Raw genomic sequence first — 15,108 nt, forward strand, 5'->3', positions numbered from 1 at the left:
TATTATATTATTATATTATTATTATTATTATTATTATTATATTATTATTATTATTATTAATTTCTCTAGATCCAAAAGCTTAACTGAAAGCATCAGAGCCAGTTTAATAGCAGGTTTCAGTACCCATTCCTCTCCAGGATGGTGACTGGCAGAGGGTTTCGGTGTCACTGTGATGGAAGCCCTGTGGTGAATGGCATCAGCTCACGAAACCACAGCTTCTCATTATCGAAAACACATCACGGCACACTTCTGCCCAAAATCACACTATTAGGCTTGGCATCGGTGCCAGGGTGACGGCAATACGGCATGACTGTGAATCTGCCGACCTTATGCTGTTTTGCTTGGTCGTCTTGCTTGTTAAGAGACTGAAGTTTACCCGTTTAGCAGGAAGCCTCCTGAGGGGGAGACGGAGAGAGGCGGCAAAATTCCCCACGGACACATTCGCAAGATTTCAGGATTCAAAGATATAAAAGGAAAGCAGCAGAAAGCAAACAAATGTAAACAGCCATCTGCGACTGCAGTGGAGCAATACAATATGCATGACATTCTCCATAAATAAACAGACATTACATACACCCGAGCCGAAATGAGAGATAGCTAGTTTAAAATATCTAAAGTTTGTGTGTATATATAAACACAGACATTCAGTCCTGTAGTCCAAGTAAGAAAAAATCAAATTACAAAAACAAAAACAAACATATATATATATATATATATATATATATATAATATATATATATATTATATATATATATATATATAATATATATATATATACACACACACACACACACATATACACTTTTTTTATCTAGATTAATCTCGAAATTAATCTAGATTAATCTAGATTAAAATGGCTAATTTGAATTCTGCTAAAGGCATTCAGAATATTTGTGCTACCCAAATAAGTCTTTGAGAATGGGTTTCTCGAGCCAGGTGGTGCATTAGACCAGGGGCTCATCTCCTGTTTCCAAAATGCATCACTGCTTCAATGCAACTGCTTTGAGACACTGTTCTACTATGATAATTGGTGATGAAAATAATGATGTTCAATAAGATGTACTTGTGTTTACTGTTTATTCCAGTTTAATCATTGAATTTTGTACTGTAGGCCTACATAAGCTCCAACAACAGCGCTTTCATACTTGCTTTTTTGGATGTACGTACATACAAAAAATGCTGCCTTCACAAAGGCAAGTTCACAGAGCCCTGACGATGTGTCAAACACTGAGTATGTTTACATGGGAAACAATACTTTAATACGATTTTAATATGATTAAAACAATACTCTGATTAAGAGTCTACCATGTAAACAGCGATTTTTGATTACCTAATGCGACTAAGTCATAAGTGAACTGAACAGAAATGGAATTAAGACATGTGGAGTATTGCAGATATTAGTGGCATTACTGATAAACTATTACCGTCATGTAGGACCTTTTAACCATATTTTCTGACAGATCCACACAGGCGGCTGTCAGTAAAGAACCGCACACACAACACATCGCGAAATGCTGAAGTTTTTTTCTTTCCATTTGGCGAACGTTATTAAATTCCATAACACTCTCACCAGTACTTACTTCCGTATTTGTGTCTAATACGCCAGTTTGTCACGGCGTATGAATGAAATGTTCATGAATTAAAGTGAAACTGACGAACTGCAGTTAAAGTCAGGCTTCCTGCTGATTTGATTCAGAACGGCACTTTTTTGGTCAGACAGCTCACCGGTCAGGTATACATCCGCTAAAATAGCGTAGAACAGACCCAGCTCTCAACCCATATATACACCACGCAATTACTGCAAATTTGTTGGCTGCAAGTCCATGATGCGAATCTCCCATCCCACCACATCCAAAAGGTGCTATATTGGATTGAGAACTGGTGACTGTGGAGGCCATTTGAGTACAGTGAACTCATTGTCATGTTCATGAAGCCATCTGACATGATTTGCTCTTTATGACATGGCACATTTTCCTGCTGGCAGTAACCATCAGTAGATGGGCACACTGTGGTCATAAAGAGATGGACATGATCAGCAACAATACTCTGGTAGGCTGTGGCATTGACATGATGCTCAATTGGTACTAATGGGCTCAAAGTATGCCAAGAAAATATCCCCCACCACCATTACACCACCAGCAGCCTGAACCATTGATACAGGATGAATCCATGCTTTCATTTTTTTGATGTCAATGGTCTTCTGCTGCTGTAGCCCATCCACCTCAAGGTTAGACTTGTTGTGCAATCATAGATGCTCTTCTGCATACCTCTGTGGGTTTCGAGTGGTTATTTGAGTTACTGCTGCCTTTCTATCAGCTCGAAAACAGTCTGGCCATTCTCCCACTGACCTCTGGCATCAACAAGGCATTTGCACCACAGAACTGCTGCTTACTGGGTATTTTCTCTTTTTCCAACCATTCTCTCCTAGAGATGGTTGTGCGTGAATATCCCAGTAGATCACCACTTTCTGAAATACTCAGACCAGCCCGTCTGGCACCAACAACCATGCCACGTTCAAAGTCACTTAAATCCCCTTTCTTCCCCATTCTGATGCTCTGTTTGAACTTCAGCTGATCGTCTTGACCATGTCTACATGTCTAAATGAATTGCGTTGCTGCCATGTGATCGGCCGATTCGAAATTTGCATTAAGGAGCAGTTGGATACGTGTACCTAATAAAGTGGGCGGTGAATATATAGCACTGTCGCCTCACAGCAAGAAGGTCACTGGTTCGAGTCCCAGCTGGGTCAGTTGGCATTTCTGTGTGGAGTTTGCATGTTCTCCCGTGTTGGCGTGGGTTTCGTCTGGGTGCTCTGGTTTCTCCCACAGACTAAATTGGCCATAGGATATGTGTGTAAATGAGTGTGTATGGATGTTTCCCAGTACTGGGTTGCAGCTGAAAGGGCATCCGCTGTGTAAAACATATGCTGGATAAGTTGGCTGTTCCTTCCGATGTGATAACCCCTGATTAAAAAAGGGACTAAGCTGAAGAAAAAATTAATGAATGATTATGTTGTCGCAATGCTATGAGTGTGATAATGCTCAAGGCAAAATTAGTTTATATATATATATATATATATATATATATATATATATATATATATATATATATATATAATATATATATATATATATATATATATATATATATATTGTGTGTGAAAATATGATTCATTTTTATTTTGTTTCAAAGATAATTAGAATATTAAGCAATGATCATGTTCTAGTCAGATGTTTTGTACATTTCGTACTATACATAAAAAGTCCATTTTAGATTATAATGTTCACTGCTAAGTACTTAATTTAGACAAGTTTAATGGCGATTTTCTCACTGTTATGAGAAAATATGTAAAACTGTAAATAGTGTTCCAAAGCTTCTGCCAAATGTGTGAACGTACGTGTCAGTTTGGTGAATCTGAAACAAGAAATGTAGTGGGTACAAGCTTCATATAAAAGTAACCAAAAATTGATCAAATGAAAACAAGGCATAATTACTTTTACATGAAGAAAATCTCTAAAGGTTAAAGAGCTTCTACTTCCAATTGGTGAAGAAAAAGAATTATGATCAGTTTATAAATAAGCCGAAAGCTTGCAGCTGCTGAATGATAAAATATTGATCATATTTTGCTCTTGTATCATTCATCAGCTTGAGGAATTGTTAAAATGTGTGTGTGTGTGCGTGTGTGTGGTTTGTATTTCTTCTGTTTATCTCCGCTCAGAATCAGGAGCGGCTGTAATTAGACACACAGAGATGTGTAAATGCTCCCTGTGTGATGGCAGAATGCTGCTGCTGATAGATTTGGGGCTGAAATCTGGCTCTCGTACAAGCCTTCATTAAAAAAACAGCAGCATCGCCTTCACTTTCTTTTTTTTTTGCCTCTTTCCTCATAATGCCACAATGTTAGCATAGAGAGGAGTCACTGCATCCGAAAGCATGTTTAAGATTTTGTAAGACATCATTTTAGCCTCACGCTTCCCCTCTAAAACCGATCTGTCCATTACAAGAAGATGGATTAGAACATACAGTATTGCAGACCATTTAAAGAAAAGTAAAACAAACCATCTCTTCAGATTTATTTTAGATTAGTTACACTTTATTTATTAATTTTATTGTTTATTGATTGATTGATTTAATTGTTATTTATCTGGCTGTACTGCAATACACAACCAAAAAAAAAGAATATAAATTAAATACGGCTAAAACAATGTCTAATATTTTATGTTTGATTACGTATTTTACTTTTAGTTTTTATCTTTTTTTGTTCTCCAAACATTTCCACTGACCTCCAAGAACTTTCGTAGACCTCAGTCTGAAAACCCCTGGACTGTAGTGATCAGCATGTGTGAAATTATCTGCAGGCCAGCAGAGTTTCTACCTCTGAAAAAGCAACACTTTTCTGCCAGCCCCAGAGCCTAGAGCTGTCACCAAGATGGGCGAATTTTCAGGACTATTTCAATGACACCTGTCAGGTTCGGGGACACTATATGCACGCTATTAAGAGTGCTTTTCCAAAAATCCCGAACAGCATAAATGTAAAGAATTTACCACTGCAAGCAATTAACTGGTTTTCACAGTTGCCTGCCAAGAAAAAGACTGTAAATGCCAAAGAGAGCTGTGCGCAAGGTGCTCTGGTGGCATTTCTGCCAGACTCACCGTTGGTAAGAACAATGTGTGATAAAGAAACAGACGTCTCACTTCATTTCAAGAAAATACCAACACTCAAAGTTCTCAGACCTTCACAAAAGAAACCGTAAGCATTTTGAGCTACGCGAGACGACTGAAACTATAGAGGAGAATTTCTACAATATAATGAAGCAACTTGACATGCTTTAGGAAAACTCATCATATCAGTAACAAACAGCTCTTCACATATTATACTGCCATGACACATTTCAGAGTTATTAATGCAATAAATGCATGTGCATTTATTAGACGAAGGCCATTTGATTAATACAAACTGCAGTGTGCAGCTTTTCTAAGAGTCCTGGGGGCTTGTCTAACTGTACTTAAAACCAGTTTATCATTGTTTCAAGCACCGCTTTCTTAACCCTGGGGTAAAGAACTGTAAGTTAAAAGTAAATTGACAGACCGCCAATCAGAAATTGAGCAGAGAAGTTTGTCACATGATTTATGCATAGTGCTAATGTTTCAACAAACAGTTAACATGTTTCTAACTATACTTTCCACACTGCTAATATGATTTAACACACTGTTAGCATGTTTCTGCACACTATTAGCATGTTTATGCCCACTATTAGCATGTTTTTAGCATAATTAACAACACTGCTAACACAAATGATCAAACTATTAACATGATTTACCACCCTGTTCAAATGTTTCTTGCATGATTACCACACTACACTGCCAACATGATTATTAAACTGCTCTGCACAATGCATTTTTCTAGCATGATCAAACTGCTAACTTGATTTACCATACCACTAACATGAATTTCTCACCATAAAGTTAGCATGTTTCTAGCATGACTGTCACACTGCGAACATGATTTAACACACTACTATCATTATTACCAACCTGCTAACATAATGTACCACACTGCTAACATGAGTGCCACACTGCTAACATGATTTACCACACTGTTAACATGTTTTTGTACACAATATTACCATGTTTCTAGCATGATTCACAACACAGTTAACATGAATTACCAAACTACTAACATGATTTACCACACTGTAAACATGTATCTGAACATAATGTTAGCATGTTTTTAGCATGACTGTCACACTGCTAACATGATTTAGCACACTACTATCATTATTACCAACCTGCTAACATAATGTACCACACTGCTAACATGACCGCCATACTGCTAACGAGATTAACAAACAGCTAACCTCATTTACCATGCTGCTAACATGATTTACCGCACTGAAAAAAACAGCATATGCTGATAAGGTATATTTTGATGCTGGTATGCTGGTCTGGCTGATTTCAATGCTGGTTTTGTTAGTCTTGATGCTGATCTTGCTGGTTTTGCTGGTCTCGATGCTGGTCTTAATGCTGGTCCAGCAAGACTAGCATTGAGACCAGCAAAACCAGCACTGAAACCAGCAAGACCAGCATTGAAACCAGCAAGACCAACATACCAGCATAAAAACATACCTAAAAACACTATTACCATGTTTCTAGCATGATTACCAAACTGCTAACATGATTTACCATGTTGCCAACATAATTACCAAATAGTTAGCATTACCTACCACACTTCTAACAATTTAGCACAATATTATCATGATTCTAGCAGGATTCACAACAATGCTAACATAATTACCAACTACTAACAAGATTTACCACACTGCTCCCTGCTGAAAATAAAACAAAAAAACAGCTTAAACCAGCCTAAGGGGTTTGGCCATTTCCAGCCTGGTTTCCAGTCATTTTCAGCCTGGTCTTAGCTGGTCAGGCTGGGGGATGAAACCGGCAAAACCAGCTTGACCAGCCTAGCCAATTGGTTTAAGTACATAATTCGCGGTCTCCAGAAACGTCCTCGGGACTACGTTTTCAGAATGAGCCTGGGTTGGTTGTTTCTAGCAGGGCTACAACACTGCTAACATGACTTATCAAACTGCCAACGTAATTACCACAATGCTAATGTGATTTCCACAAGGCTAATATGATTACCAAACTGCTAAAATGAACTCTTTTTAGCATCTTCTGCTATGTTTTTAGCATGCTTAACTACTAAGATGTTTCACTAAACTGTTAGCTTGTTTATAACATAACTTTGAACATTCATTAAACAATTCATTGAATATTACAGAATAATTAAACGATACTGGAATATTCATTCATTTCTCTTCAGCTTAGTCCCTTTATTAATCAGGGGTCACCACAGTGAAATGGACCACCAACTTATTCAGCATATGTTGTACACAAAGGATGCCCTTCCAACTCCAAACTGGGAAACATCCATACACACTCATTTACACATATACACTACAACCAATTAGTTTATTCAATTCACCTATAGCATATGTCTTTGAACTGTGGGGGAAACCGGAGCACCAGGAGGAAACCACGCCATACAGAACTCCATACAGAAATGCCAACTGATCCAGCCAGAACTCAAACCAGCAGAATTCTTGCTGTGAGGCAACAGTGCTAACCACTGAGCCATGTCGCCCAATATAATATCTATCCCACGCAAATATTAAGCATTTTTTGAGCAACACATTTGCATAATGAAATTATTTCTGAAAGGATCATGTGACACTGAAGGTAAGTGATGGTTCTGAAATTTCAGATTTGCAACAGGCAGGAATAAATTAGCTAAAAATATGCTAAAATATAAAACAGCTACTTAAATTATAATAAACTCACACTAATACCGTTTAACTGTACAACAAATAAGCCTTGAGAAATTGAAATTCTTTGCATTTTACCACACTTCTAAACCAACTAAATGCAAGCTCAGATTGCTATAAAACATTTAAATACAAAAAAAAAAAATATTTAAACCAGCTGAGACAAGAAAAACCTTCTGTTTCAAGAGTTTTTTGCAGCAGGCTTTGAATGCTAAAGCATCTGCTAAATGAATAAATGTAGATCAACTGAAGATTGCACATGAAAAATTCATTTAAAACAGCTTGTCCACTAAAATAACAATGAGAATCATTATTCTGCTAAGATAAAAAAAAGACAGAAAGAAGGAAAAAAAAAACATAAAGTGTGCTGACTTTCAAGTGTGCCGTCTTATTTTATCTACATGCCACACAGATACAGTGAGAAATCAAAGCCCCTCCCTTGATTAAATCTGATTGGCCACAGGAGATGCATCTGAGGAGCATGTGAATAAATAGCAGGTGTAAACAGAAATCAGTGTGGCTGCCAACTTGACCAGACCACCTGAGGCAGATGTTAATACAAGATATAAACATTCATTTATAATTCATGCACATTTTGGGTAATCACATGAAAACACATTGGACTGAAGCCCCAAGACGTGCATAACATTAATCAAATAATGTCCTTGATGCACAACAAAACCCTCATGTGACTTTGCCTCAACAGATCATGTGACTGGATGAATGTGCTGATCCAAAGATTTTCTTATTATGGGGGAGATTAAAAGGTCTGTGTTACTTACTATTGAAAACCCATAATGCTAAATTGCTTACGTGAAGCACGTCCAAAGCCTATTGAAGGCAAGCCTGAAAAAAAAAATAAATAAAAAAACGAGAAGGAGATCAGTATAGTCAAATCAGTCAAAGCTTATTGAATTTAAGCCTGAAACATTTATCCATAAAAGGCATAATGGCTAATGCTAACATTGCCTCTATGTCAGTGAAGCAGCCATTTGATTCGCTAAGAAATGCTTCACCAAGTTAGCGTTATGGGTTTCGAAGAGTAAGTAATACAGGCATAGTATTACAGGTATCCACCCCATAGTAAGAACATTTCTGACACTTTTTAGTCAATTAAATAGTGGCTAAGCCTCCTTCCCTGTGTGCTCCCATAGAGGCAGAGTTAGCATTAGCATTATGCTTTTATGCTCAAACGTTTCAGGCTTCCATTCAATAGGCTTTGACTGATCTGACTAGCCTGATCTATCACTACATACCCTCATATGTTGCTTTAGTCTTCTGAAATGCTTACTAGGTGCTATATGCTACCATGTTACTGTGAGAAGTACTTACAGTTTAATTTTAATTATGTTCCAGAGAATTATAAAAATATATAGCTAGCATTTGACAAAGGACAGCTTCCAGAATCTCTCCCAGTCCAGTGCTGGATTTGGCAAAAAAAATCCTCAAAGGAGCAGTGCCAACCATAATAGAAGAAGCTGTGGATTGTGACGTGGAGCCGAGGGTGGGTTTTAGGAGGAACTAGGAAAATGACAGCTGTATTCATGTTAGCTGAGTAGCTGTATATAATCAAATTAATATATATGAAAAAATTATGTGATTTTATACAAATAAAGCATGAGCACATATTGCTTTGCATCTTATAAACACAACCAAGCCTTAAAATACACTCTGGGCCACGGCTTTAAACTTTGCTATTTGGGGTGAACTATGACTTTTATAGAAGACTTTTAAGAAGTCCTTGATTAACATTTTTTAATCACTTTTCATTCCACAGATGTGAGTTTCTAAGCAACCTTTATGTGTGTGGAATCAATAAAGTTCTATTATTCAGTCACACATGAGCTAAGAATTTGCTACAGCAAAGTGCACCTTCATTACAAGCAAAGCAAACAACAAGTTCCATGACTACAGAGATTGTTCCTTGTTAATAATTGCAAACTTTTTCAATTAGATGTGGAGCTATGAAAAGGACTTAACATTTTAAATAGCACCTCACTAATCAAGGCCTCTGGCCATTCACATATGCCAGTCTTTTTTGTATGTGTGTGCCATGCTTATAAAAGTACACAGTTGCTATGACATTCATTTATGTCTACTCTTGCTTCCTGCTATACATATATTACACTTCTGAAATGAAATTGAAGCTCATGGCTAATTAAATAATGACCTCTTTAACCTTGATCACCACATAGAACAAATGATAAAACCGCCCGCTTGTATTTTATTGCCAGTGGGAGAGATGAGCTTTAGTGACTCCAGCTTGAATCAATGGTTACATTTTAACAGCATAGTAAAATATCCATATTATTATCTAAAACCAAGGTGGTCTGTCAGGACCTACAAGGATATTTATGTTCTTAAAATACAACGTAATCTTAAGACAGAATGTTATCAATATTTATTCACAATCATGTACTGAATTGGTGTTTCATTCATTCATTCATTCATTCATTCACTCATATTCATTCATTTTCCTTCAGTTTAGATTGCCACAGTGGAATGAACTGCCAACTACTGTATTCCAGCATATGTTTTATGCAGTGGATGCCCTTCCAGCTGCAACCCAGTACAGGAAAACACCCACACACTCATTCTCTCTCACACACACACACACACACACACACTCATACATTACAGCCAATTTAATTCATTCAATTCACCTATAGCGCATGTCTGTGGATTTTGGGGAAACCAAAGCACCTGGAGGAAACCTACACCAACATGAGCAATATCGCACGAGTAGCAGTGCAATATGGCTGTATATCAGCACCGGTGGGAGTCGTGCATTGGCTCGAGGCCACAGGCCAAGTGCCTTAGTGTCCCACCAGTGCAGCCATATCGCACTGCTATGAGTGTGATATTGCGTTTATACAACAGTTCAAAGAAATTATCATGTGAAACACAGAGAGTCTCAAAAACCCTTTTTTAAGAGGAACTACTTTCTTCCACCGCTCATACACATCTGCTGCTGACTGCCAGAACAGCAAAGACCTTGTTACTACACAAACATCACTTTAGAGCTAATGATTCTCTAGCGTAATATTTAAAGTGATCATAAAACAGGTGATTTTGCTCACATTTTAACATGATAAGGCTGAACGGCATGAAAATCTACAGAGATTTCCCAGTATTTCCCTGTTGCAATCAGGAGACCACAATAATTAACCCTGAAAATAAGCCAAAGCAAAGAAAACACTACCAGATTTCGATGGTATGAATACAGAACTACAAAATACAAAAGAGAGAGATCGACCTACCTGTTATGTAATGATTTGTTCAGCTGTAGTTTGAAACGTACACTGAAAAAAAAGCAATTTTTCTCCCCTAAGGACTTATTATGCGGTCTCTTTTCTCATCTTGTGGCGAAATGTCAACCGTCTTTGCTCTGCTCAATGACAGGTTGATAGATGCCGACGCGCTGTATCTCCGAAATTATGAACATTTAAAATAGGCACTGTCCTTATGAATAAACTTATATTTATAACTTTATAATAAATTTATAAACATAGTTGCAATCCAAACAACTACATTCTCACCTAAAAAGCCTCAAAAGTGGATTATGTTGTTCAACAGCTGCAATGTCTGTCAAACTGTAGTGAGTTCACTGATCTGCTGTCACTGCATGTGGACGGAGTAATACAGAAGGGTGATGAGGCTATACGAATTCTGCTAGTGCACAGCTATCAGCCAATGTTGGGTGTGTGTGTGTATATGTATATATGTATATATATATGTGTATATGTATATATATGTATATATGTATATATATGTATATGTATATATGTATATGTATATATGTATATGTATATATATATATATATATATATATATATATATATATATATATATATATATATATATATATATATATATATACACATACATACATACACACACACACACATATATTTCTATATACACACATATATATACACACATACATATATATATACACACATACATATATATACACACATACATATATATACACACATACATATGTATACACACATACATATATATATATATATATATATATATATATATATATATATATATATATATATATGTATATATATATATATATATATATATATATATATATATATATATATATATATATATATATATATAATTTTTTCTATGGCAGCTGTAAATTCTTGTTTTCTGCATTGTGCTCAGAAACAGATTTGCAGTGAGTGGTGAAATAGGTTTGTTGACTGGGGTTGATTCCCTCTATCAAGGACACATAGACTGCGCTGTGTGTATGAAGAGCCTGCAGCATCGGACATGATCCCTGTTACCTGCCACATGATCTGTCCATTAAAAAAAAGGTTAAGGGGGTTTCAGACCAAAACAAGCAGACTTAAGTGAGAGTTTTCCTCCTGCAGGCTGTCACAATGCTCAACTACTCCTACACGAGCTGTCGGAGCTAATCATTCTGCAGATCCCACTCTATTTTTAACCTCCCACTTTACTGTGCTGTTCAGCTTTGTGCCAGAGAGTCTGTCCATGAGCAGTCATCATCATCATCATCATCATCATGGTTATTATTATTTTGGTAACACTTTATAATCAGGTCATATTAATTATTGTTAGTTAATGAATTTACTTGGTGAACAGTAGGTTTAGTACAGTATTTGCTCATGTTAGTTATTGTTAGATATTGAAAATAGAGTTAGTCACTGTTAGCTCATGTTAACTCAAGTAAACAAGCATGAGTTAGTATTTTAATAATGCAGTAGTAAATGTTTAATGTGTTTAATAAATGCTGTATAAGTATCGTTAATAGTTTGTTAGTAAATTATTAACTAATGAAACCTTAATGTAAAGTGTTACCATACTGTAAAGTGTTACCATTATTATTTATATTGTTCTTATTGGTCCCACTTTATATTAAGTGTCATTAACTACTATGTACTTGCATCAAAAATAAATACAATGTGCTTACTGTGTTCATAATGTATTAGAAAACACTTGGGTTAGGGGTAGGGTTATGGACAGGTTTGGTGGTGTGGGTAGGTTTAAGGGTGGTTTAAGGTGTAAGGGATGGTCATCAGTGTATTTACAAATGTAGTTACAGTATTTAATTACAGATGTAATTACATACAGGTATTTAATCAAGCATAAGTACACAGAAAATACATGTATTTACACAATAAGTACTTTATACCGAATTATTAACTTCTTTTTAAGTACATATTAGTTAATATAAAGTGGGACCTTATTATTCATTCATTCATTCATTCATTTTCTTTTCAGCTAAGTCCCTTTATTAATCAGGAGTCGCCACAGTGGAAGGAACCGCCAACTTATCCACCATATGTTTTATGCAGCAGATGCCCTTACAGCTACAACCCATCACTGGGAAACACCCATACAGAAATGCTAATAAGTAAATTATTAATGAATTACTTCAATCATACTAATCTTTTAAACAATATACAATTCCCAAATTATATTTTTATATATTATATATCTTAACGTTTGAGATTATACTGAAAAAAAAAGTTCATTTTTGTGCCACGTACTGAAATATATATATATATATATATATATATATATATATATATATATATATATATATATATATATATATATATATATATATATATATATATGTTCTGTGACAACTATTGTACTACTCGATATCACATTATATCACCTTTCTCTTACACAATGGATTCACAGGGATGTGAGTGACACCAATTTGATTCAACTTGACCAAGGGCATTTTCTAAGACGTACAGCTTTTGTTGCAGACTCAAGTCCCTTTGCTGATTGAAGTAATATTTCTAAATCACTCACTTCTCCAATTCTTCTCTGTTCCAGTGCTACTTAAGGGCATTTTAATTAAATTAGGCTTAAATTGTCTTGCAGTCGTTTTCACTTAGGCCATCAAGAACGGGCCTGGGTTTGCGCTCTTTGTGAACCCAATTAAATCTAATATCGTTTAATAGCTGCAGAGCAGAATTATTGAGCGGTCATAATTTATCTGTTCATCTCAGCTAGACGGTATCTTATTCAGACGCTATTTATTAAAAGGGCCGCGATGGAAATCTGCAAGTCTGCAGGTTTATTGTGTTATCCATGACAAGTCGAGATGCGTCTTGGTGGTATTGTGAAGTAAACTGAAACCGACATCACAAAAAGCTCATATTTTGAAAATCAGTTTAATTGACTACAGCCATTTCATAAGCGCAAGGTAATTTACTCTTTATGGTCAAATAGCATTACAGTGATCATTCTTTTGTCTCCTCTTTACTTAGCTAATAAGTGTGAAACATAAATCTTGACCTAACACAAAAGCAATAAAAGTGTTAGCTTTTAATGTTCAATTATCTGAGTGGAGAGATGGGTCTAGCTCGAAAAATATTGGGATGTGTGGGAAGTGTGAACTTTTATATGCATTTCAGGCATCAGTTTGTGTCTAAATAGATTATAAAGTGAGACAGTAAAAAACTGAGCTGTTGACTGACATTCAGTTGACCTTCATATCTGAGCAGAGAGCTGATTTAGCAAGCTTTTGTGCCTCGCACGTCTACCACAATATGTTTGCGCCGAAGTCAGACATTTCCAGGGATATAATTAGTCATTTTTGGTAAACAGGTGAGATATCTAAGAAAGCCAGACAAAAAAAAAAAAAAAAAGAAAACTGTAGTATGCATTCCAGGGGTATATTCACGACATAATAGGCAACCGATTAGAAAATAATCTAACCAAAATAATCTAAGCCGTATCCTGAGCAGCTACTGTGGTGGTCATGAAGGATGAGATTGATTCCTGTGACGCTCCAGGGACATATGATTCTTCGCTGAGGCCAGCTTCCAGCCTCCGGCACTTGGACAGCAGCTCTGCACAAAACGTATGGAAAGTGGAGAAATGGTCATGCCCAACTGAGCCTGGTTTTTCTCGAGGTTTTTTTTCTTCACTTTCGCCAATTGGTGAAGTTTTTTCTCGCCGCTGTTGCCACTGGCTTGCATGGTTCGGGATCTGTAGAGCTGCGCATCGATGGATTTACTCTTCAGTGTTTGGACTCTCAGTAGTGATTATTAAACCACACTGAACTGAGCAAAACTGAACTGAACTTAAACTCTGAAAACTGAACTACACTGTTTTAATTTACTATGATCTTCTATGTGAAGCTGCTGAGACACAATCTACATTGTAAAAGCGCCATACAAATAAAGGTGAATTGAATAGCTAGGTTAGCCTAGCCGCCTCATACGCTGATCATTCAACAGCTTAGTTCATGCACTGCAAGATAGGAGAAGTAAAAAAATAATCTAATAATAAGAAATTATACCGTGATTTCTCTATTTTTAGCCAAAAAGCCTGATAGACTATTGTTGTGCAATGAAATCTACCATTACTAACCGATGAGGAAACATGCATAGACAGTGCTTCTATATAATTCATTAATAGAAAGAACAGCCAGTAAGGGGAAATTGATGTAGTTGTGCCGAGTATTAGCATCATTGACCCATAACAATGTACAGTACCTATAATTGGCAGTATGTTTGTGCTTTTTTTATACCGTTTCTATTCTAATTTGACAGTTAAGTGGAAAAAAATTAATTAATTGAAATGCAAATCAAAGTATAAATAGCACAAGTGAACAAATAGATTTTCCCTACCAGCAAATATTAATCAGACACCAATTATAAAAGCAGACACTAAGCCTTGATTGGTGTGTGGCTGTTTCTGGGTGTGGCTTAGTAAAGAGTCAATTCTCATACACAGTTAATGGTCTATATACACAACTAGTGTTATTCAG

This window comes from Danio aesculapii, chromosome 12 (genome assembly GCF_903798145.1).
Source record: "Danio aesculapii chromosome 12, fDanAes4.1, whole genome shotgun sequence".
Classification (NCBI taxonomy): Eukaryota; Metazoa; Chordata; class Actinopteri; order Cypriniformes; family Danionidae; genus Danio; species Danio aesculapii.